The 23,240-nt window shown below is 45.7% G+C and overlaps 1 protein-coding gene across 6 annotated transcripts in view; it reads left to right on the forward strand.

The window, feature by feature from the left end:
- The window catches only part of BCL2L14 (BCL2 like 14), a 53,935-nt gene that overhangs the window by 7,384 nt on the left and 23,311 nt on the right, over nucleotides 1-23,240 (forward strand). The window contains exons 2-5 of one of the 6 annotated variants that reach the window (XM_058442463.1): nucleotides 5,216-5,266; nucleotides 19,161-19,347; nucleotides 19,706-19,865; nucleotides 20,435-20,698. The gene's annotated coding sequence lies outside the window, so the exon portion shown is untranslated. Of the gene's footprint in view, nucleotides 1-3,453; nucleotides 3,587-5,215; nucleotides 5,267-19,160; nucleotides 19,348-19,705; nucleotides 19,866-20,434; nucleotides 20,699-23,240 lie in introns of those variants that run through there. The other 5 variants (XM_058442460.1, XM_058442461.1, XM_032159642.2 and 2 more) reach the window with 5 other exon arrangements.

Genomic DNA, 23,240 nt, shown 5'->3' on the forward strand with positions numbered 1-23,240 from the left:
AAATGACAAAATTCTAGAAATGAAGAGTTGATTAGTGGTTGTCAGGAGTTATGGAGGGGGTAGGAGCAGGAGGTCACGGGCTGTGGCTATAAAATGACAAGATGAGGGAACTTAATGGTAACGAAAATGTTCTGTATCTTGACAGTAGCAATGTCAATATCCTGATTATAACACTGTGCTATTATACTGTTACCATTGGAAAAAAAATGGGTAAAGGGTACACAGGATCTTGATTATTTCTTACAACTGCATGTGAATCTACAATTATCTCAAAATTAAAAGTTAATTTTTAAAAACAAATTCAGGGCATACACATACAAAACTAAATTTATATTTCATAAGTTGGCAGGGTTCTGCTGATACAGACCAGGTGGCTCTGCTGAACTCAGCTGGCCTCACTCGTGTGTGCTGCTGATCTAGGCTGGGTTCCTCTAGGTCAACTTGAGAATTTGATTCTGTTTCTTTTATCTGTCATCCTCAGCAGGCTGGCCTGGGCATGTTCTAATGGCCATAGCTGAGGTGCCCGAGAAAACAAGCTCTAGCCTGGGCACGGTGGCTCACGCCTGTAATCTCAACACTTTGGGAGGCCAAAGCAGGTGGATCACTTGAAGTCAGGAGTCCGAGACCAGTCTGGCCAACTTGGTGAAAACCCACCTTTACTAAAAATACAAAACCTTAGCCAGGCGTGGTGGCGCACGGCTGTAATCCCAACTATTCGTGTGGCTGAGGCATGAGAATCGCCTGAGCCCAGGAGGCAAATGTTGCAGTGAGCCAAGACGGCACCACTGGCTGGGTGCAGTGGCTCACGCCTGTAATCCCAGCACTTTGGGAGGCTGAGGCTGGTGGATCACCTGAAGTCAGGAATTTAAGACCAGCCTGACCAATATGGTGAAACCTCATCTCTACTAAAAATACAAAAATTAGCCAGACATGGTGGCGTGCGCCTGTAGTCCTAGGAGGCTGAGACAGGAGAATTGCTTGAACCCGGGAGACAGAGGTTGCAGTGAGCCGAGATCGCGCCACTGCACTCTAGCCTGGGCGACAAAGCGAGACTCCATCTCAAAAAAAAAAAAATCACACCACTGCACTCCTGCACTCCACCCTGGGTAACGGAGTGAGACGAGACAAGACAGGACAGGACAGGACAGGACAGGACACGACAGGACAGGACAGGACAGGACAGGACAGGACAGGACAGGACAGGACAGGGAAAGGAAAGGAAACAGAAAGGGAAAGGGAAGAAGAAAACAAGTTCTAGTGGACAAACCTCTCTCCAGCCCGAATTTGAGTCATGGCTTTTACACACTAATGACAAAAGCAAGTCATATGACTGATCCCAGAACCAGGGGACAGGGCAGGTCATTCCTGCATGGTGGGAGGGCACTGTGAAGTTATGCGGCAACAGGCATGAATATGGGGCAGAGTAGGTGAAAAGCTGGGGTGGTTGAAGGACTCTACTACCATCCTTGACCACCTCCAGGACTAAAAATACCTACTGCGACTTTCTCTTCTTACTGCAGTAACTCTTGCCCACTCCCCCACTCTACCTGCTTCATCCAAGTGAGGGGGAAATGAGAGTTAGGAAGAAGGGGAAACATTGCAAATGTGTGCCTCTGTGTGTGTCTGTGTGCCTCTGTGTGTGTCTGTGTGTGTGTGCCTGTGTGTCTGTGCGTGTTTGTGTGTGCCTCTGTGTGTCTGTGTCTCCCTGTGTGTGCGCCTGTGTGTGTCTGTGTGTGTCTATCTATGTATGTGTCTGTGTGTGTCTGTGTGTGTGTTTGTGTGTGTCTCTGTGTGTGTGTATGTCCATGTATCTGTGTCTCTCTGTGTGTCTGTGTGTGTGTCTGTGTGTATGTTTGTCTCTGTGTGTGTGTCTCTGTGTGCCTGTGTGTGTCTGTGTATCTGTGCATGTGTCTGTGCCTGTGTGTGTGTGTGTGTATGTGTCTCTGTGTGTGTGTGTGTGTGTGTGTGTGTGTCTGTGTGTGTCTGTGTGTGTGTTGTGGAAATTCCTGGAAATCTCCTCTTTGTGGGAACTGAATCCCCAGCACTGCCATGTAAATATGTTTCCCTCTCATGGGCCACCGTGGCCATTGTCCATTGTTTCAAAGACCCTACAACAGGATCTGAGTTTCCCTTTGCCAAAAGACAGGTCACAGGGAAGGGAACACAGCTGACCCTTGAACAATGTGGGGTTAGGGATGCTGACCCCCACGTCGTCAAAAATGCGTGTATAACTTTTGATTCCCAAAAAAGGAGTCAGCCTGATGTCTGCTCAATATTCTACTGAACTTAACTACCAAGAGCCTGCAGTTGACTGGGAAGCCTTGCTGATAACATAGTCAGTTAACTCCTATTTCGTGTATGAATTATATAATGTATTCTTACAATAAAGTAAGCCAAAGCAAAGAAAATATTATTAAGAAAATCATGAGGAAGAAAAATATTTCCTCTTCGTTAAGTGCAAGTGGAGCTTCATGAAGGTTTTCCTTACTGTCTTCACACTGAGTAGGCTGCGGAGGAAGCAGAGGGCTTATTCTTGCTGTCTCTGGGTGGCAGAGGCAGAAAAGGCGGAGGAAGTAAAAGGGAAGGCAGGAGAGGCAGGCACACTCAGTGCAGCTTTTACTGGAAAAAACCTGTGTATAAGTGAACCTGTGCAGTTCAAATCCGTCTTGTTCAAGGGTCGACTCTCTATAATGTCTACAAATGTCCTACCCTGCACCAGGCTGCCTCTGCCCCAATCTTTATTCCATTTTCTGTTCCATCTCTGACTCTCTGCTCACCTTTTCAATGTTCTAGACTCCTTGTTCCTTTCCTAGCACCCACCCAGAATTTATGAGAATCCCTGTCCAAAGCCACTGAGAGCAGTCTCTTCAGCTCCATATCTTTATTAGTAAAATATGGATATCAGCAGTGCAACCTCACAGCGTTTATGTGAGGATGAAGCGACATGACTGATAATGAGTTTACACTGCCCGGTATGCAGTGATTCCTCAATACATTGCAGGGTGTGTTTTTTTCTTTTCTTTTAATATGGGGGTAGGGGCTGCCCAGTCTCACTGCAGACAGTTAAAGGAATCCCAGCACCAGGCACGATGGCTCACGCCTGTAATCCCAACACTTTGGGAGGCCAAGGCGGGTGCATCACGAGGTCAGGAGTTTGAGACCAAACTGGCAATATGGTGAAAACCCGTCTCTACTAAAAATACAAAAATTAGCCGGACCTGGTGGCAAGCGCCTGTAGCCCCAGCTATTCAGGAGGCTGAAGCAGGAGAATCGCTTCAACCCAGGAGGCAGAGGTTGCAGTGAGCCGAGATCATGCCAATGCACTCTGGCCTGGGCGACAGAGCAAGACTCCATCTAAAAAAAAAAAAAAAAAAAAAAAGGAATCCCAGCAATCCAAGGCGGAACTCTGAAAATAGTTTCCCGTAGAAACACCGTTCTACACTGCAGTCGTATTCTATCCACTATTATTCCTCCCAAAGAGTCTAAGGTTCCAGGGCTTTCACTTCATCCGAGAGGCTAAATGGGCTCCCCTGGGCTCCCCTGGCAGAACTAACCACCTAGAAGAACGTTACTCCAAGGGGAAAATGTGAGTGCTATATAAGTTCCTTATAAATGTGCTTTTGAAATAGAGTCCACTCTTAAGTTTGATACTTCCTAAAATTTAATGTGTGAAGGAAGATGCTTGGGAGACAATCCGTGTATCAGGCTGATATGTGGCAGATACTCTACTGAGCTCCCTGAGCAAGAACCTGAGGAATGAGGCCAGATGGGCAGAAATACTCAGGGCCAAGCAAGGGTAGGGAGCAAAACTGTGTTGTAAAGAGACCTAGATGGACTTGGGAGGAGGTGGGTTCAATAGGAGGCCACGACCAATGCCCTGGCATGCAAAGGCTGGACAGGAGTCTTGAAAGAGCCTCAAAAATATGGAAAACCAGATCCTAAGAGCAAAATGCCAAGGGGGACCTACTCATTAGTGAGCAGTCTGCAAAAACAGAAAGGTTTTAGCCAGAAGCTTATAGGAGTAGACCTGGAACCCAAATTGAAAAGGAATAGTGAGACCCATAATCTGAGAAGGAAATAGAATAGACAGAAGAACTATAAAAACTATAGCTTCGAGTCTAAGAGCCTATTTATAATCTTTTGGCTTCCTTGGACCACATTGGAAGAATAATTATCTTGGGCCACACATAAAACATACTAACACTAATAATAGCTGATGAGAAAAAAAAAGAAAGAAAGAAAAGAAAAGAAAAAAGAATGGCCATGCATAAATCTCACAATGTTTTAAGGAAGTTTATGAATTTGTGTTGGGCTGCATTCAAAGCCATCCTGGGCCTCATGCAGCCCGTGGAAGCTTGCATAAGAGATGGATTTAGGACCTTTTGGGGGAAGTGCTTGATAAGGGTTGAATGGCACCATAAACTGAAGCTAAACTGAAAGGTTTTAGAATTTAACTTGAGACACCTCAAATGCTTTTAGATGAAACTCAGGACTTTTCACTGTAGTAAAGTTTAGCGTGAAATTGACCTTGTAGGGGCACCAGACAGCAGTGAGCAGGGTGTGTAAGAGTGAGGGAGGGCTTAATAAATAGAGATGGTGGGAAAAGGAGCTGGCTTTTTGTGAGTACAGCTTCTTGCAGACTAGACTACCAAGAGCCAAGAATGAACCTAAGCCAGACTCAGGTCTACTGGGCAGTGCTAGGCCTGTCTCAACCCTGTTCGCACATCAGGTACCCCATGCATCTGCTGTAGTCTGTAGCTACGTGTGACCCTAAAACATCACCGAGGTTTCTAGTGATGTTGAAACTCAGCTCATATACAGGGAATCCCGAGGGTTCCCCTCTACTCCACTCCTGACAGTGGCCATCCTGCCTCTGTTTGAATACCTTAACTCACCTCTCATGAGGCACCTATCTCCTCATTAAATGATTGTCACTGGGAAGAATCCGCCCCACACAGCCGGATCAAATTTGCCCCCTGGTGACTTTCAGCCCCCGGTCCCCATTCTGCTCTTTGGCGCTAGGTAGCTGAACCGAATCCTTCCATGAGAGTCAATTCCATTCCTCCTAAATCTTCTCTCTTCTAAGATAAATAGTCCACGTTACACAATCTTAATACCCAATTCAATGAGCATTTCATGAGTGTCTAATATATGCAAAGCACCATGCTTGTGCCAAGTGGGACCCTAAAGTGAATATTATCTCCTTGCTCTTTAGGCAAACAGGGTGAAGAGAGAGGCATAGATGATGGACACTAAAACAAAGACCGTAAGTACTGTAATATAGCTACACACAAATTACAGTGGTATAGGCATGAGGAAAGAGTAGCCCAGCTTACCTTGGGGGAACTGGAAAGGCTCTAAGAAGTGGAATTGAGTTGGAGTTGGAAAGACTTCAACAATCAGATGTGAGAAGGAGGTGGATGGTGAGTGGAAAGAAAACAGGACAGGGCTGAGGACCTTGTTTTCCTTTCCTTTTTTGAGGTTTTTTTCTTTTTCCTTTGTTTTTCATTTTATTTTTATTTTTCATTAACAAGTAGTAATGATATATGTTTATGGAGTAAAATTTGATGTTTTGATACAGGTTTACAATGTGGAATGATTAAATCAGGCTAATTAGTAAATCCATCACCCCACAAACTTACCATTTTTTTGCAGTAAAAACATTTAAGGTCTACTTTTAGCAATTTTGAAATGTATAATGCATTATTACTTATTATAGTTACCATGCTGTGCAATTGATCAGTAAAGCTTATTCCTCTTGTCTAACTGAAGTTGTGTAGCCTTTGACCAACCTCTCTGCTTTTCCCAACCACCCCTCCAACCCCAGTCCCTGGTAACCACCATTGTACTCTCTACTTCTATGAGATCAACTTTCTCAGATTCTACCTATGAGTGAGATCATGCAATATTTGTCTTTCTGTGCCTGGCTTATTTCACTTAGTGTAATGTCCTCCAGATTCATCCATGTTGTCCCAAATCACAGGATTTCACCCCTATTTAAGGCTGAATAGTATTCTATTGTGTATATATACGACATTTTCTTTATTCATTCATCTGTTGATGGACACCTAGATTGATTCCATATCTTGGCTGTTGTAAATCGTGTTGCAATGAACATGGGAGTTCAGGTGTCTCTTCAACATACTGATTTCAATGCCTTTGGATAAATATCCAGAAGTGGGATTGCTAGATCAGGACCTTGGTTTCTTAGTTTCTATTTGACCTTGAGTATATCTAAAATGAGAGCCCTGAACGAGATGATTTCTAAAGTTTAGTGATAGAGACCAAAAGGAGTGTACATTTGAGCATTCCAACTTAGGCCAAAGCCTAAAAGTGAGAAGCCTGCCCATATCAAGGGAGTGAGGTGTGTGTTTGCGGCAGGGGTAGTAGAAGAGCAAGATGGTTCATAAATTCAGTATTCTTGTTTCACTGAGGCAGCACCCATCACCATTCTGATCAGGTCCCTCGGGGACATGGACAATGTCCTTAGAATGATGATGATGATGGTACCACCAGCACAACCACCACCATTTCTCTAGCATGTGGGTGAGCCAAACACCTTTGGAAACACCTTACATATTTACATTTACATCCTACTGAATCCTCATAACAGCCCTGTGAGATGGATACAATTTTTATTATTCTCATTTTACAAATTAGAAAGCTGAGGCACAGAAAGGTTAAATAACTTGCCCAAGTCCATAGGGCTAATCTAATAGCAGAGCTGGGATTTGAAGGCAAGTAGTCTCACTCCCTGATTTTCTTCCTCGAAAAACACAAGGGCAGGGCTGAACACAGCTCAGGGGACACAGTCTGCACCAGGACAAGGTTACAATGGCACCATAACTTCTTTTTTTTTTTTTTTTTTTGAGACGAAGTTTCGCTCTTGTTGCCCAGGCTGGAGTGCAATGGCACAATCTCAGCTCACCACAACCTCCGCCTCCTGGGTTCAAGCGATTCTCCTGCCTCAGCCTCCCGAGTAGCTGGAATTACAGGCATGCACCACCTCACCCGGCTAATTTTGTATTTTTAGTAGACATGGGGTTTCTTCATGTTGGTTAGGCTGGTCTCAAACTTCCAACCTCAGCTGATCCACCCGCCTTGGCCTCCCAAAGTGCTGGGATTACAGGCGTGAGCCACCGCGCCCAGCCAGCACTATAACTTCTTTTGCGTTCTCACTAACTCAGCCTCAGACGACTTTGGCTTCCTTGGAAGCCACCGCATACTGAAGTGGAACTGACAATCACCTAAAAACCCCTAAATGCCTTTGACATGAGCCACTCTTAAGCCAGGTCTCTCCCATTCTGTTCACGTGCGGCTGATCAGTTCAACCTAAATGTTGGGTTTTACATTGAACCCTATAAAATTCTAGGTTTTAGCTCATAGTTTCACCCTACAATAATTTTGAAACATGGTATGTTACCTAATGTCGCCTCTCCCAGCTTAGTAATAACATAAACAAAAACAGTTGACCGTTATGGGGGCCCTGACTTTGTGCCAGACACCCTGCTACGTGTTTGTTTGTTTAATGTAATACCTCTTATAATCATTTAGTCTTTACAGAAAGTTAAATATTATTATTATTCTCACTTAATAGGATAGGAAACCAAGTCTAGTGAAGTTAAGAAGCTTGCTCAAAATCCAATTAGGGGCTGGGCACGGTAGCTCATGCCTGTAATCCCAGCACTTTGGAAGGCCAAGGCGGGGGGATCACCTGAAGTCAGGAGTTAGAGACCAGCCGGGCCAACATGAAGAAACCCCATATCTACTAAAAATACAAAAAATTAGCCAGGCATGGTGGCAGGTGCCTGTAATCCCAGCTACTTGGGAGGCTGAGGCAGGAGAATTGCTTGAGCCCAGGAGGTGGAGGTTGCAGTGAGCCAAGATCGTGCCACTGCACTCCAGCCTGGGCGACACAGTGAGACGCCATCTCAAAAAAAAAAAAAATCCAATTAGGAAGGGACTGACCCAAGATTCATACCTAGGATTATCTGACTCCAGGGCCTGAACTTTTATCTATGTTCTCTGCAGCATCCTCACATCTTCTACACACTTATTATCTAAGTCAATCATGAAAAATGATGAAACAGGCCGGGCGTGGTGGTTCATGCCTATAATCCCAGCACTTTGGGAGGCCGAGGCGGGCAGATCACAAGGTCAGGAGGTCGAGACCAGCCTGGCCAACATGGTGAAACCCCGTCTCTACTAAAAATACAAAATTAGCCGGGCGTGGTGGCACGTGCCTGCAGTCCCAGCTACTCAGGGGGCGGAGGCAGGAGAATCGCTTGAACCCAGGAGGTAGAGGTTGCAGTGACCTGAGCTCACACCACTGGACTCCAGCTTGGGTGACAGAGTGAGACTCCATCTCAAAAAAAAAAGAAAAAAGAAAAATGATGAAACAGAATCAGGGAGAGAATTCAGAGGAAAATGACATCCCTCCAGGTGTGTATGAACCAATTACTCAGAGTCATAAACAGTTAGAGATTGAGGCATTTTTCACAAAATATTGAGGGCTGGAGAGGTTGAACAATTTGCTCCCACTCACACATCTAGAAAAGAGAGGAGATGGAAAAGTAAACAATGCAGAAAGGTCAAGACCCTCATTCCATCCACACACAATTCAAGTGCACATACGTGGGAAACCATCTGAAAAGTTTTGTAATTACAATTTCATCTAGCCAGCAATTCTCCAACTCGTTCACATGCATCTCATGAGATTGTTGTCAGAAGCCTCGCTAGAGTGAACGTGCACTTCATCAAAGACACCCCTGATCCGTGGGAGATGGGATTCGTTTGTGCTGATCTACTCTCCAGGAACACAAGAAACTCACCATTCTAACGGTTCATAAATCATCCATTTAATACTCCAGTTTCAGATTTTGCAGGAATTAACATCAATGCAGGGTTTTTGAGACCCGCCAACTTGCTGAAACAGTGCAAGCCACCTGCAGTCCTCGGATACCACTCAGTGATGGCCCTAGGTCTCCCTACTCTGGGCCCGAGTTCACTTACAGCTGCAAAACACACCTGTGCCCTCTCCTCACAGGCAGAACACTTCAACTTCTCTCAGTCATTTCCAACTGAGACTGTTTTCCTTGGTAGAGAATACAGAAGTCAAATGGACTCAGCGGTTCTGCCTGGTCTCTGCCTTCTGTTGTTGAGAATAAACCAGAAAAATCCCTTCTTCCGTCATTAACATTTTCAGGAAGCTCCGTTCAGTCCAGTGCTCTTATTTCAGGCCTATGACACCCTTTCATATTCGTGTTTTCATAGCCACTGACAAAGACTGTCCTTGACCAAACTTTAGTCAGGCTCCTCTGAGCCCAATTAGGCCCCATCCTTGGGCATGCCCCCACCCCCAATATCTGATCACCCTCAAAATCTGATCAAATTCCTCATCCCTCATCATCCCCCAGGCGATGTCTGATCACCCTGCCTGGTCTTCAGCAAAAATAGCAGTAGGTCAACTTAGCCAGAATCCCCTGACTCCCAATGTTTCCCCTTAGTAATTTTCCACCCACTGACCCCACCTGACTCCTTGGTTACAAATCCCCACTTGCCTCTGCTGCATTCAGAGTTGAGCCCAGTTTCTCTCCCTGACTACAAGACCCTATTGCAGTGGTCCCTACACCAATTGCGACAGTCCCGGATAAAATCTGCCTTACCCTTTTAACAAGTGTCAAGAGTAAATTTTTCCTTAACATCTCCTGTGGGCAGTATTTGTATACATTTAAAGTGCGAGCTTACCCAAGAGCTTCCTTTTTAGCCTGGCAATCAAGTATCCTTTTTGCTTCTTTCTCCAGATCACTCCCTAAACCCCTCATCTATAGTAAGAAGCAGAATCAGAATTTGACTCCAAGACTGTGCCTGAGGAGCCTGAGCCCTAAATACTACGCTCTGTTGTTACCTGTGTTATCTGTAAATAACTGAGCCATTGATTAAAACACAGTCAATAGGCTGCGCACGGTGGCTCATGCTCACTCGTAATCCCAGCACTTTGGGAGGCTGAGGTGGGTGGATCAACTGAGGTCAGGAGTTTGAGACCAGCCTGACCAACATGGTGAAACCCTGTCTCTACTAAAATACAAAAGTTAGCTGGGCATGGTGGTAGGCGCCTGTAATCCCAGCTACTCAGGAGGCTGAGGCAGGAAAATCGCTTAAACCTGGAAGACCTCGGAGGTTGCAGTGAGCCGAGATTGCGCCACTGCACTCCAGCCTGGACGACAAGAGCGAAACTCCATCTCAAAACAAAAACAAAACACAATCAATAACAGAACCTTGAGATCTCTAGCTAGATGCATCTCAATCAATTAAGCATGCAATCAAAGAGCCTGAAGGGGACCTGAGATCCAGATAATTTAAGTGATTTAACCAACGTTAAAGACTATTTTTTAAGGGGAAAATCATGACTCTCACATGATATAAAAGAACATGTGGCAGATATTTTATTTAACTCATTTAACTGAAGCCAGCAAAATATTAAAACCAGCTCAAAGGAGAAAACTCCAACTACCACACATTTATAGTCAGATAAGAAATACCAGGCCGGGCGCAGTGGCTCACGCCTGTAATCCCAGCACTTTGGGAGGCCGAGGCGGGCGGATCACGAGGTCAAGAGATCAAGACCATCCTGGCTCACACGGTGAAACCCCATCTCTACTAAAAATACAAAAATTAACCGGGCATGGTGGTGGGCGCCTGTAGTCCCAGCTACTCGGGAGGCTGAGGCAGGAGAACGGTGTGAACCCGGGAGGCGGAGCTTGCAGTGAGCCGAGAACGCACCACTGCACTCCAGCCTGGGTGACGGCGAGACTCCCTCTCAAAAAAAAAAAAAAAAAAAAAAGAAATACAGAAATAAATTTACAAACAGGCAAAACTGGAAAAACTGGTTAATATCTACAGGATAATAAACAATGGCATTCCATGGGAGACTATTTGCATTTTAATATGCAAGGAATTATTTGCATTACTATCAGTTTTCTATATGTTAACTTGTTTCTAAGGAGTTGTAAAATAGCATAATCAAAAGCAAATAAATAAGCATATCTCTATAAAATCAGATAATCCCCAAAGGCTCTAACATTCCATTGAAAGGATATCCACTAATCTCTTTGCCCATTGCAAATCTTTCCATTTTTCCCTTCACCAAAGTCAAAAAGCAGTAATAGCAAGTCCAGAAAAGAGGTGAAGAACATCAACAAACTGGGCTGCATCTGAACCATGTGAAGAAGATGGTCAGGTTTAGTGGTTAGCATCATGGGCTTTAAAGACAGACTGCCTGGGCTCCCTCAAATTCCAGCTTTGCCTCATGTTCTTCTGTGACCCTGGGCAATTCTACTTAAGTCTTTTGTTTGTTTGTTTTTCTTTTCTTTCTTTCTTTTTTTTTTTTGTGATGGAGTCTCTGTTGTCCAGGCTGCAGTACAGTGGCTCCATCTTGGCTCGCTGCAACCTCCGCCTCCTGTGTTCAAGCAATTCTTCTGCCTCAGCCTCCCCGAGTAGCTGGGACTACAGGTGTGCGCCATCACACCCAGCTAAATTTTGTTGTGTTTTTAGTAGCGATGAGGTTTCACCACGTTGGCCAGGCTGTTCTCAAACTCTCGACCTCAGGTGATCTGCCCGCCTCGGCCTCCCAAAGTGCTGGGATTACAGGCGTGAGTCACTGTGCCCAGACTTTTTTTTTTTTTTTTTTTGAGACAGAGTCTCTGTTGCCCAGGCTGGAGTGCAGTGGCACGATGTCGGCTCACTGCAACCTCCGCCTCCCAGGTTCAAGCGATTCTCCTGCCTCAGCCTCCCAAGTAGCTGGGATTACAGCCATGTGCCACCACACTTGGCTAATTTTGTATTTTCAGTAGAGACGGGGTTTCAGACGGGGTTGGCCAGGCTGTTCTCTAACATTCTACCACAAAAGAAGTGAAAATGGCCTGTTCCTGCCTTAACTGATGACATTGTCTTGTGAAATTCCTTCTCCTGGCTCATCCTGGCTCAAAAGCTCCCCCACTGAGTACCTTGTGACCCCCACTCCTGCCTGCCAGAGAACAACCCCCCTTTTTCCTTTACCTACCCAAATCCTATAAAACGGCCCCACCCCATCTCCCTTCGCTGACTCTCTTTTCAGACTCAGCCCCCCTGCACCCAGGTGAAATAAACAGCCATGTTGCCACACAAAGCCTGTGTCTCTTCACAGGGACGCGCATGAAACTGACCTCAAGCGATCCACCTGCCTCAGCCTCCCAAAGTGCTAGGATTACAGGCATGAGCCACCATCTGTGGCCTGTTTGTTTTTTGAGACAGTTCTGTTACCCAGGCTGGAGTGCAGTGGTTTGATCACTGCAGCCTTGAACTCCTGGGCTCAAGTGATCCTCCCACCTCAGCCTCCAGAGTATGGGACTACAGGCATGCAGTACCATACCTGGCTAATTTTTTTGATTTTTTTTTTCTTTTTTTGTAGAGATGGGGCCTCATTATGTTACCCAGGCTAGTCTCAAACACCTGGCCTCACGCAATCTGCTTCCCAAAAGTGCTGAGATTCCAGGTGTGAGCCACCATATCCCACCTACTTAACTCTTTTGTATCTCAGTTACTTCATCTGTAAAATGGGCATAACTGTAGCACCTACTACACAGCTGAGTTAATAATTGGCATGGAATCAGTAAAATAAGAACTATTATTGTTAGGGCTCTTTGGAGCCATGGCCATGACAGCATGCCTATCTTTACTCTAAAAATTTTGCCCAACTAGGCTCAGAATTCTCTCTCAGCCATCTCCAATTTTACAGTAAGATGAACATTCTTTCTCCAAGGTTCCCATTGCTTCTATGAGACCAACCAGTGCCTCTTTGTCAGCCAAACACAAGGATAGAACAATGTTTATCACCGTGGCTTCCTTTGACTTAAGAGATGATATCAGCATCAAGTGCGAAATGACCTTTGCTTATCAGGAGTCTTCCATGGAAGTCATGGTAGTCAGATCTCCTATCACAATGACCTCCTGCCTTGGTGCAGGATGTGATCTCTGTACTAAGAACGTCTTCCATCTCGTCTCTGGCCAGGCCAGTTACAGCAACACAGCACTATCACTTCAATCCTTCTATTATTTAGTCTTCACTCAAACCACAAATTAGAGGATCTTCTTCCAGGTATAGGGGAGAAGAAAATTGATTTTTCCTCTACCTTCCTAGGTTTTTTGGCTGGGGCCCTGCAAATTAGACTGACATAAGATAGATTAACAAAAGAAAAACAAACAGAAGTTTATTATTAACACATGCATACACACAGGATCGCTCAGTGATGAGTAACTCAAGGGAGTGGTCAGAACTTGGGCTTATAGAGCACTTTTTAAAAAAATAAATAAATTTGTAAAGAAGTGACAAGACAGGCCGGGTGCAGTGGCTCACGCTTGTAATCTCAGCACTTTGGGAGGCCGAGGCAGGCGGATCACTAGAAGTCAGGAGTTTGAGACCAGCCTGGCCAGCATGGAGAAACCCTGCCTCTACTAAAAACACAAAAATCAGCTGGGCATGATGGCATGCACCTGTAATCTAAGCTACTCTGGAGGCTGAGACAGGAGAATCGCTTGAACCCGGGAGGCGGAGGTTGCAGTGAGCAGAGATCGCACCACTGCACTCCAGGCTGGGCGACAGAGTGAGACTCCACCTCAAAAAAAAAAAAAAAAAAAACAAGTGACAAGACAAAGGGAAAGAGCTTTAGGCTTCTGGAGGTGGCAAACTGTGGGAAGGTAAGTAGATGGGAAAAGTAATGGAAGATAAAGATTGCCTTAGTGAGGTTGGTTATGTAGGTTCCTCCAGTGCCATCTCTGGGCTGCTTAAGAGCAGAGATCGTGCCACTGCACTCCAGCCTGGGCGACAGCGACACTCCGTCTCAAAAAAAAAAGGCGGGGGGGGGGGCCAGAGTTGTCTCCAGTGATTGAGAATCTTGCTGTTGTCCGTGGTAGGCAGACGTGGGGAGCAGAGAGTTTCTCTTTTTTTCTTTTCTTTTTTTTTTTTTTTTTTGAGGCAAAGTCTCGCTCTGTTGCCCAGGCTGGAGTGCAGTGGCACAATCTCGGCTCACTGCAACCTCTGCCACCCAGGTTCAAGTGATTCTCCTGCCTCAGCCTCCTGAGTAGCTGAGATTACAGGCACCCGCCACCATGCCCAGCTCATTTTTGTATTTTTAGTAGAGATGGGCGGGTTTCACCATGTTGGCCAGGCTGGTCTTGAACTCCTGACCTCAGATGATCCACCCATCTCGGCCTCCCAAAGTGCTGGGATTACAGGCGTGAGCCACTGCACCTGGCTGAGAGTTTTTCTTGTGTCTGCTTCATCTTCATTGCCTTCAGCTCAAAATGATCTTAAGGTTAAAGTGGTGTACTTTGGGGAGTGGCATCTTGACCCCTTCACAGATGTTCTTCATAATGAATGGCGCTTCTCCTCTGCTCCTTTTCCCAAATCTTTCATTTCAACAAGTCGCAGCCTTTTGTTGCTTCATTCCATCTCTGATCCTATTTCATTGAGTTTCATCATTGAAATCAAAACAAGGATAATGCCATAGCCCCGAAGTGATCTGGCGTCCACTCTAAAATCTGCTCATCTGGCCTTTCAAGTCTTCTTTGGGTACTCACAGTGATGGGCAAAAACCCCAGCGTTTTCCTGAGGATGGGCTTTTTATCTATATTATTCAAACTCTTAGCCATTTTTATCTAAGATATATTTCCAGTGATGATATAAATCAATTCCAGAATCATAGATTAAAGTGAATTCAAAGCATATATAACAATTTCAAAAATATTCATACCCAGTAATTCCACTCTCAGGCATCATTTCTCAGGAAACAATAGAAAATGTGAGCAAAGATGAAAAGCTATACCTTGCAGCATTATTTGTAACAGTAAGCACTTGAAGACAAACAAAACATTTTTTTTTTTTTTTTTTTTGAGACAGAGTCTCGCTCTGTCGCCGGGCTGGAGTGCTGAGGTGCAGTCTCGGCTCACTGCAAGCTCCACCTCTTGGGTTCACGCCATTCTCCTGCCTCAGCCTCCCGAGTAGCTGGGACTACAGGCACCCGCCACCACGCCTGGCTAATTTTTTTATTTTTAGTAGAGACGGGGTTTCGCTGTGTTAGCCAGGATGGTCTCGATCTCCTGACCTTGTGATCTGCCCACCTTGGCCTCCCAAAGTGCTGGGATTACAAGTGTGAGCCACTGTGCCCAGTGAAAAACAAAACACTTAAAAATAGTTGCCTGGCTGAATTATTTGATTTGATTTGATTTGATTTTGATTTTGATTTTGATTTTTTGGAGACTGAGTCTCCCTCTGTCACCCAGGCTGGAGTGCAGTGGCACGATCTCAGCTCACTGCAACCTCTGCCTCCCGGGTTCAAGTGATTCTCCTCTGGCTGAATATTTTTAATTCTATCATTCACTGGAATGATGCAGCCACTAAAAAATTTTATTTACAAAATAAGTTTATTAGAAGTTATGATGGCTGGGCGTGGTGGCTCACACCTGTAATCCCAGCACTTTTGGAAGGCCGAGGCAGACAAATATCTTGAGCTCAGGAGTTGGAGACCAGTCTGGTCAACATATTGAAACCCCGTCTTTATTAAAAATACAAAAATGAGCTGGCCGTGGTGGCACATGCCTGTAATTCCAGCTACTCTGGAGGCTGAGGTGGGAGAATAGCTTGGACCTGGGAGGCAGAGGTTGCAGTGAGCCGAGATTGTGCCACTGCACTCCAGCCTGGAGAACAGAGCGAGACTCTGTCTGAAGAAAAAAAAAGAATCATCCTGCCTTTCCTTGTAGAGAGGGGGAGGGCAGAGAGTTTGTCCTGTGTCTGCTTTTTCTCAAAGAAAAGAAGGGACGTCCACCAAATTTTTAGCAGCATTTCCCACGGAATGACTGCATTACGGCAATCCTTACTATGACCCTGTTTTACAAGTTTTCTACAGCAGCCTGTCTATGTTTAGAATCGGGAGAAAAGTGGTTTTTGTTTTTGCTGTTTAATATCTAACATGTATTGTGACCCGTCCCTGGCCAACTTGTTAGGTGTGGAGATAACATAGTTGAATGAGATGTGGACAGTTGCTCTCCTCAGCTTCCGTGTGGGGTTTGCCCCTTCCCTGTGTTAATAGTTGCCTTGCCAAAACCTTTCAGGATTTTTTTTTGAGACAGGGTCTGGCTCTGTCACCCAGGCTGAGTGCAGTGGTGCCATCATGGCTCATTGCAGCCCCAACCCCCTGGCCCCCTGCCAGGCTCAAGCAATCCTCCCACCTCAGTCTCCTGAGTAGCTGAGACTACAGGTGTGCTCCACCACACCCAGCTAACTTTTTATTTTTTTGTAGTGATGGGGTCTCACCATGTTGCCCAGGCTGGTTTCAAACTCCAGGACACAGTCAGTCCTCCTGCCTCAGCCTCCCAAAGTGCTGGGATTGCAGGCATGAGCCGCTGTGCGTGACAAAGACTCTTCAGGATTCTAAATGGTTTCTGCGACCAACATTGTTTAGTTATGTAACTCGGAACTCCAGCAGTCCATACTATGTGATGTGATTTTATTATTGCTTATATGCATTTGTGGGTTTATTGTTTGTTTTTGTTTGTTTGTTTTGAGACAGGGTTTTTGTGTTTGTTTTGAGACACAGTCTTACTCTGTCGCCCAGGCTAAACTACACTAGCATGATCCTAGCTCACTTCCCCCTTGAACTCCTGGGCTCAAGAAATCTTCCTGCCTCAGACTACCAAGTAGCTAGGACTGCAGGCATGTGCCACCACGCTATGTTGTCTGGCTGGTCTTGAATACCTGGTCTCCAGTGATCCTCCCACCTCAGCCCCCTGAGTAGCTAGGACTACATGTGTGAGTCATGCCTAGCTAATTAAAAAAAAAAAAATTAAGAGATGGGGTCTATCACAGCATGAATCCCAAAATTGGGGTTCAGTCTGGGAGGCCACGTGGGTTCTTGGCTGCCTACAGGAAGGAATTCAAGAGTGAGCCAACAAAGTAAAATGAAAGCAAGTTTATTAAGCAAGTTAAGGAATAAAAGGGGGGCTACTCCATAGGCAGAGCAATGGCATGGGCTGTTTGATTGAGTATACGGGTATTTCTTGATCATATGCTAAATAAAAAGTGAATTATTCATGAGTTTTCTGGGAAAAAGGTGGGGACTTCCCAGAACTGAGGGTTTTCCCATTTCAGACAATATAGGGTAACTTCCAGACATTGCCATAACATTTGTAAACTGACGTGGGGCTGGTAGGAGTGAGTGTCTTTTAGCACACCAGTGCATTATCATTGGCGTATAATGAGCTGTGAGGATGACCGGAGGTTGCTTTCATCGCATCTTGGTTTTGATAGATTTGGGCTGCTGCTTTACTACATGTCATTTTATCAGTGGGGTCTTTGTGACCTGTACCTTGCAAGCCAGTCCTGAAGAACTCTTGTCTCATCACTATGTTGCCCAGGCTGGTCTCAAACTCCTGGCTTCAAGTGATCCTCTCACCTCAGCCTCCCAAAATGCTGGGCTTACAGGCTTGAGACACTGAGCCAGGCCCTGTTTATTCTTGAATTGTTTCCAGTGAATATATCTCATCATCCCCCCCCCCCAAAAAAAACATAGCAAGTTTTTGGCCGGGCACGGTGGCTCACGCCTATAATCCCAGCACTTTGGGAGGCCGAGATGGGCAGATCATGAGGTCAGGAGATCGAGACCATCCTGGCTAACATGGTGAAACCCCGTCTCTACTAAAAATACAAAAAAAAAAAAAAAAAAATTAGCCAGGCATGGTGGCGGGCACCTGTAGTCCCAGCTACTTGGGAGGCTGAGGCAGGAGAATGGTGTGAACCCGGGAGGTGGAGCTTGCAGTGAGCCGAGATCGCACCACTGCACTCCAGCCTGGGCGACAGAGCGAGACTCCGTCTCAAAAAAAAAAAAAAAAAAAAGATGGCAAGTTTTTATAAAAAGAGAAAAATCATTCTTAGTATTTCTTTAATACCCTCTACATCGACCACACTGGTGCAAAAAATATTAGTTTGCCAGTGAAAATTCACCTCGAGTTACTAAATATCTAACTTTCCCATAACTACCGTCTGTCTCTTGTGGATCTGTTTGCCTAATATTTAAGTGATCCGTTCTTCCCCACTTTTACGAAAATAGCATTAATTCCCCTTTCACTATTCACACTTCCTTCATCGTCACTGTTTGACCAGCGGTCCAGGGTTTATGATTGCAAGCATGGCCATATATATCTATTTCACTTAAGACTTTGGATAGAGCATAAAATCAGATGTAACTGTTTACTATTTCATATAATAGGGAATTCCATCTCTAAAATTATGACATTTGGCCTTTCAGTGGGTTTTCGTGATTTTTACTATGGCTGTGGTTAGATTCCTTTTTGAACGCTTTTCCAGTGGTTCCACTTGAATACAATCTTTGAGTCACATAGGAGAGGTGACATGATATAGTGTAAAGCCAGAAAGAGCATGATTTGGATCTCAGCTCAACTGATAGGGATCCCTAGCAAGATTCTTCACCTCTCTGAGCCTCAGTTTCCTCATCTGTGCAATGGGAATCGTAACACCTGCCTCTCAATGTTGTTAAGATTAAATACGTGTGCCGGGCGCAGTGGCTCACGCCTGTAATCCCAGCACTTTGGGAGACTGAGGAGGGCGGACCACCTAAGGCCAGGAGTTTGAGACCAACATGGCGAAACCCCTGTCTCTACTAAAAATACAAAAATTAGCCGGGCGTGCTGGTGCAAGCCTGTAATCCCAGAAACTCGGGAGGCTGAGATATGAGAATCGCTTGAACTCAGTAGGCGGAGGTTGCAGTGCGTCAAGATTGCACCACTGCACTCCAGCCTGGGCAACAGAGTGAAACTCTGTCTCAAAAAAAAAAAAAAAAAAAAAAAAAAAAAGATTAAATATATGTACAGTACCTGTACCATGTCAGGCGGTCAATAAACATTTGTTCAACTAACAACTGATAAGGATAGTAAAGAAGTATCACAACACCCACCTAGTTATCCCAAAGGGCAGGAAGAGTGCTAGGTAATGGATATAGAATTCTTTTACAGTCAAATTACACGGGCAAAGATCAACCCCTCCTTCAATTAAAAAGCCAGGGGCAGGGCTTAGTAAGGAAGTGGTTCTCCTTCTTTACGCCTCTTTTCAGCCTGAGTCCTAAACCTGAAGAAGCTACATCCTGGAGCTCTAAACTACATGAGTTTTTCCAAACGACAAGCCAAGAAGACCTGTTGAAAGTTTCCTCTTAAGTTTCGTGGAGAGAGACTCAGGTATAGAAATATCCTTACTGCCACCTGACCTGAAGCAGAAGAAATCACTGCCAGCTTCCAGACCAGGTAACACCAGGAGGCACCAGTCTTCCTTCTCAGCCTTTGCAGGAGGACACAGCCTAGTCTTTAGCTGTTTGCCAAATGAGGCAGTCTAATTCAGGGAGCTCTTTACTGGGTGTATTACAAAGTTCTTATCATGTAAGTCTCGGGACACAAAATGACATTGAGAATCTAGTTTATTGGGGTTTCCAGGAAAGAGGAAGAAAGGTTATTTAGGTTTCTCTTTCATTTCTCTTTTGCTACAAAGGGTTTGGGACATTCAGTTAAGAACACATTCCTGGTTGAGGTATGTGACGTTACTCAGTCCCCTCTGCTTATGTATCTGGGGAGGTATGCGATGACATGACAGCCTTTCCATGGCCAGGGACACCACTGCCCAAGCTGGAGACCACGAGGATTCAGGGACTGGAGCCAGCCTGGGAATTCCTGGTTTGAGATCAGAGTGCTGAGTACCTCGTGGGAACTTGGGCATTCATCCTCAGGAAGTCTAGACCCCCAGAGAATTCCTTGAGTCTAAGGCACAGGTAAATGGAAGACCCTTCTCTCTCCTCTCTCCCCTCTAGAAAGCTCCCTCCTCCCTGAGCTCCCTGTCCCCTTCTTTCCACAATCAGAGCCTTGGACCTTCTATTTGGTAAATATGACCTGAGGCTCTGTCTAGCATTCAGCTTCTATTGTGGGAAGTTAAGGCACTTTCTCTCATTCCTCATTTCACCTTTGGTATTAAAGAACAGTCCAGACAGAAGGCACGAAGACTCTGAGAGGTCCGAAGTGAGGGGGAGAGGAGAGGGGCAGAAGGGGAGGCTCCGGACAACAGAACCAAGCTGAGCTTAGGATGTGCTGTGGGAGGCTCCGTGGGGATGAGTGTCAGTGCCCACGAGATCCACTCAGGCCTCAACTGTGTGTCCTGAGCACATGAAGTCAGCTCTTCTGCTGGGACAGCCGCCAAGGGATTCTCCACACCCCTCACTGCTGGGACAGGCAGAGGCACAGCAAACCAGGTGTCCAGCGTAACTGGGGCACTGGGTGGTGGCCGCCTTTGTGTGTGGAAACACGAGGTGCTTGCTGCAGTTTCCTCTGTGTGCTTATCCGTTAGCTGCCACCCACCGGGAGGGAAATGAAATCTCACCTCAACAAGTGAGTACGCAGAGCAAGAACCCTGCGACAGTGCGTCTGCTGATACCTGGAATGTAGGTGCTCGTTGCAGTGTGGCCTTCCCAGCCGGCCTCTCAGCACACCCGGTCAGGCAGCCAGTGTTCCCAGAGGACACGCTGGGGCCAGACGTGGAGGACCCTGGCCACCTCGGGGAGGGAAAGAGACCAAGAAAAGAACCTCTGTAGCCTTGCTTCTGAGAGTGCAGGTTTGTTATAGATAAGGAGCAGGAAGGTAAACATAGGGCAGTGAAGCAGGGTTGTGTCCTCCGCGGCCTTGAATTAGAATAAGCCTCACAGGTCTCACTCGGGAACGGAAATCTCCCCTCCAGGTTCTGAACCAGCATTCAGGGGCCCCACCCAGGGCTTCTGTCAACATAAGCATAAAACTTATGGTTTACCTTTCCATAAACCCCAAAGTTGGGCTTCTTGTATAGAGTACAATTTCTGTAGAACAGCTGAAAGCAGAAGGGATCTAACCTGTGATAATACTCGATCGCTGCTGCTTGAAAGTAAGACTTAGCTATAAACCGAACAATCAAGTAATTTATAACGAGGATTAGTAGAAAGAAAAACTCTGCGTTTGTGTGAGTGGGCTTTTTTTTCTTTCTTTTTGTTTTTTAAGAGAGTGTCTCCCTCTGCCACCCAGGCTGGAGTGCACTGGTGCGATCATAGCTCACTGCAGCTTCCAACTCCCAGGCTCAAGCGATTCTCCCCCCTCAGCCTCCCAAGTGGCTGGGACCGCAGGTGCACACCACCACGCCCGGCTAATTTTTTTCATTTTTTGTAGAGACGGAGCCAAGGCTGGTCTTGAACTCCTGGGCTTAAGCAATCTTGCTCCCTGGGCCTCCCAAAGTGCTGGGATTACAGGCGTGAGCCACTGGGTCCGGCATCTACATTTGTTAAATACATTTAAACCCTCTTAACCCTTTTGTCTCCATTTGTTCTATTTTGCTCCCTGCTCTCCAGGCTCTTGTGGCGGAGGCCCCCGCTCCCTCCGCTGGGGGGAGCTCCCTCCGCTACCGCCTCCTTCTGGGGCCGGCGCCTGAGCACTGTCTTTCTGCCTCTCTCTCCTCCTCTCTCATTCTTAGCTTTGCCTGTCGACTGGGCCAAGTCACAGCCTTTCTAACCTGTAAGACAACAAAAATCTCACATTTTACGAAATGGAAGGACTAAGTATTCCGTCTTGACCTCAGTGCTTTCCCCCGATTTCTGATGTTGCTGCTGAAATAGCATTAGCAAGCTTGTTTCTTAAAGAAGCCCTCTCTCTAGCGACAATACGCCCCCCCCCCACACACACACACAAACATGCACGCACGCGCACACACACACAATTTTAAAGCCCTCGCGTTACATTAAAAAGGTCTGGGTTGTTTTTAACGTACATGGAAAGTTCTTCAGCAGCACAGTGTTACTGGCTTGACGAGGGGGCACAGCCTCCTACCCAAGGACACAGTTCCTGAAGGACCAGGGTGCACATCCGGCCTGCAGTGCCCTGAGCCACTCTGTCCAAAAGGAAGCCTTGAATCAAAAGCCTCATGAATCCTCTCCTGAGAAATTCCATGTCTGGTCTCTTGCTAGACTCAGCCTTTTCCCCACCAAGTCCGCCGCACCTAATTCTGACCTCACCCCGCTTGGTGGCCCGCTTTGCCTGCTTGCACGCACCACAGGTCTTAGTGTGTCTCAGCAACAGCTTCCACTCCTAGGGTGGCCAGAGTTAGCAAGCAAAAATGCAAGACAGCCAGTTATATTGGAATTTCAGATAAACAACAAATATGAGTGTTTTTTAGCATATAATGTTTTATTTGGGACATAATATATACTAATATTATTATATATTAGACTAATATTTATTATATATTAGTCTCATGATATTTGGGACATATACTAAAAAATTATTTGCTCTTTATCGGAACTTCAAATGTGACCGAATGGGTCCTGTATTCTGAATGTCTGGCAGTCCTATAATCACATTCGGTCAGTTATCAGACATTTGAGCACCTACCATGTATGAAGCACTATTCTAGAGAGCCCGGATAGCTCAGTCGGTAGAGCACCAAGCGCTACTCTAGGTGCTGGGGAAGCCAGCCAAAGTCCCGCCTTCATATCTTACAGTATGTCTACTTTGTTTTTATATATATATATACACTATATATACTTGCAGATATGTACCTTTTTATTTTTTTCTATTATTTTTTTTGAGACGGAGTCTCTCTTACTTAGTGCAGTGGCACCATCTCAGCTCACTGCAACTTCTACCTCCTGGGTTCAAGTGATTCTCCAGCCTCAGCCTCCCAAGTAGCAAGGATTACAGGCATGTGCCACCACACCTGGCTAATTTTGTATTTTTAGTAGAGACAAAGTTTCACCATGTTGGCCAGGCTTGTCTTGAACTCCTGACCTCAAGTGATCTGCCCACCTCGGCCTCCCAAAGTGCTAGGATTACAGGCGTGAGCCATCGTGCCCTGCTGGATACGTTTCTTATGTCTCTTTTAAGCTGTAGCAGTTCTCTGTCTTCACCTTTTTTTGGTGCTATTTATTTGTCGAAGAAACCAGCCATTTGTCTTGCAGAATTTACCACATACTGAATTTGGATAGCTGCCTTCTTGTGGTCATTAGTTTATTTCTCTGTCCCCTGTATTTCCTGTAAACTGATCATTAGATCCAGAGGCTTGATCAGATTCGGATCCAATGTTTTTGGATCAGGAGACACATAATGGTTGTCTCACCTTTAGTGAGACCAAGATTGGT

The sequence above is a fragment of the Hylobates moloch genome, unplaced genomic scaffold, assembly GCF_009828535.3.
Source record: "Hylobates moloch isolate HMO894 unplaced genomic scaffold, HMol_V3 SCAFFOLD_8, whole genome shotgun sequence".
Taxonomy (NCBI): Eukaryota; Metazoa; Chordata; class Mammalia; order Primates; family Hylobatidae; genus Hylobates; species Hylobates moloch.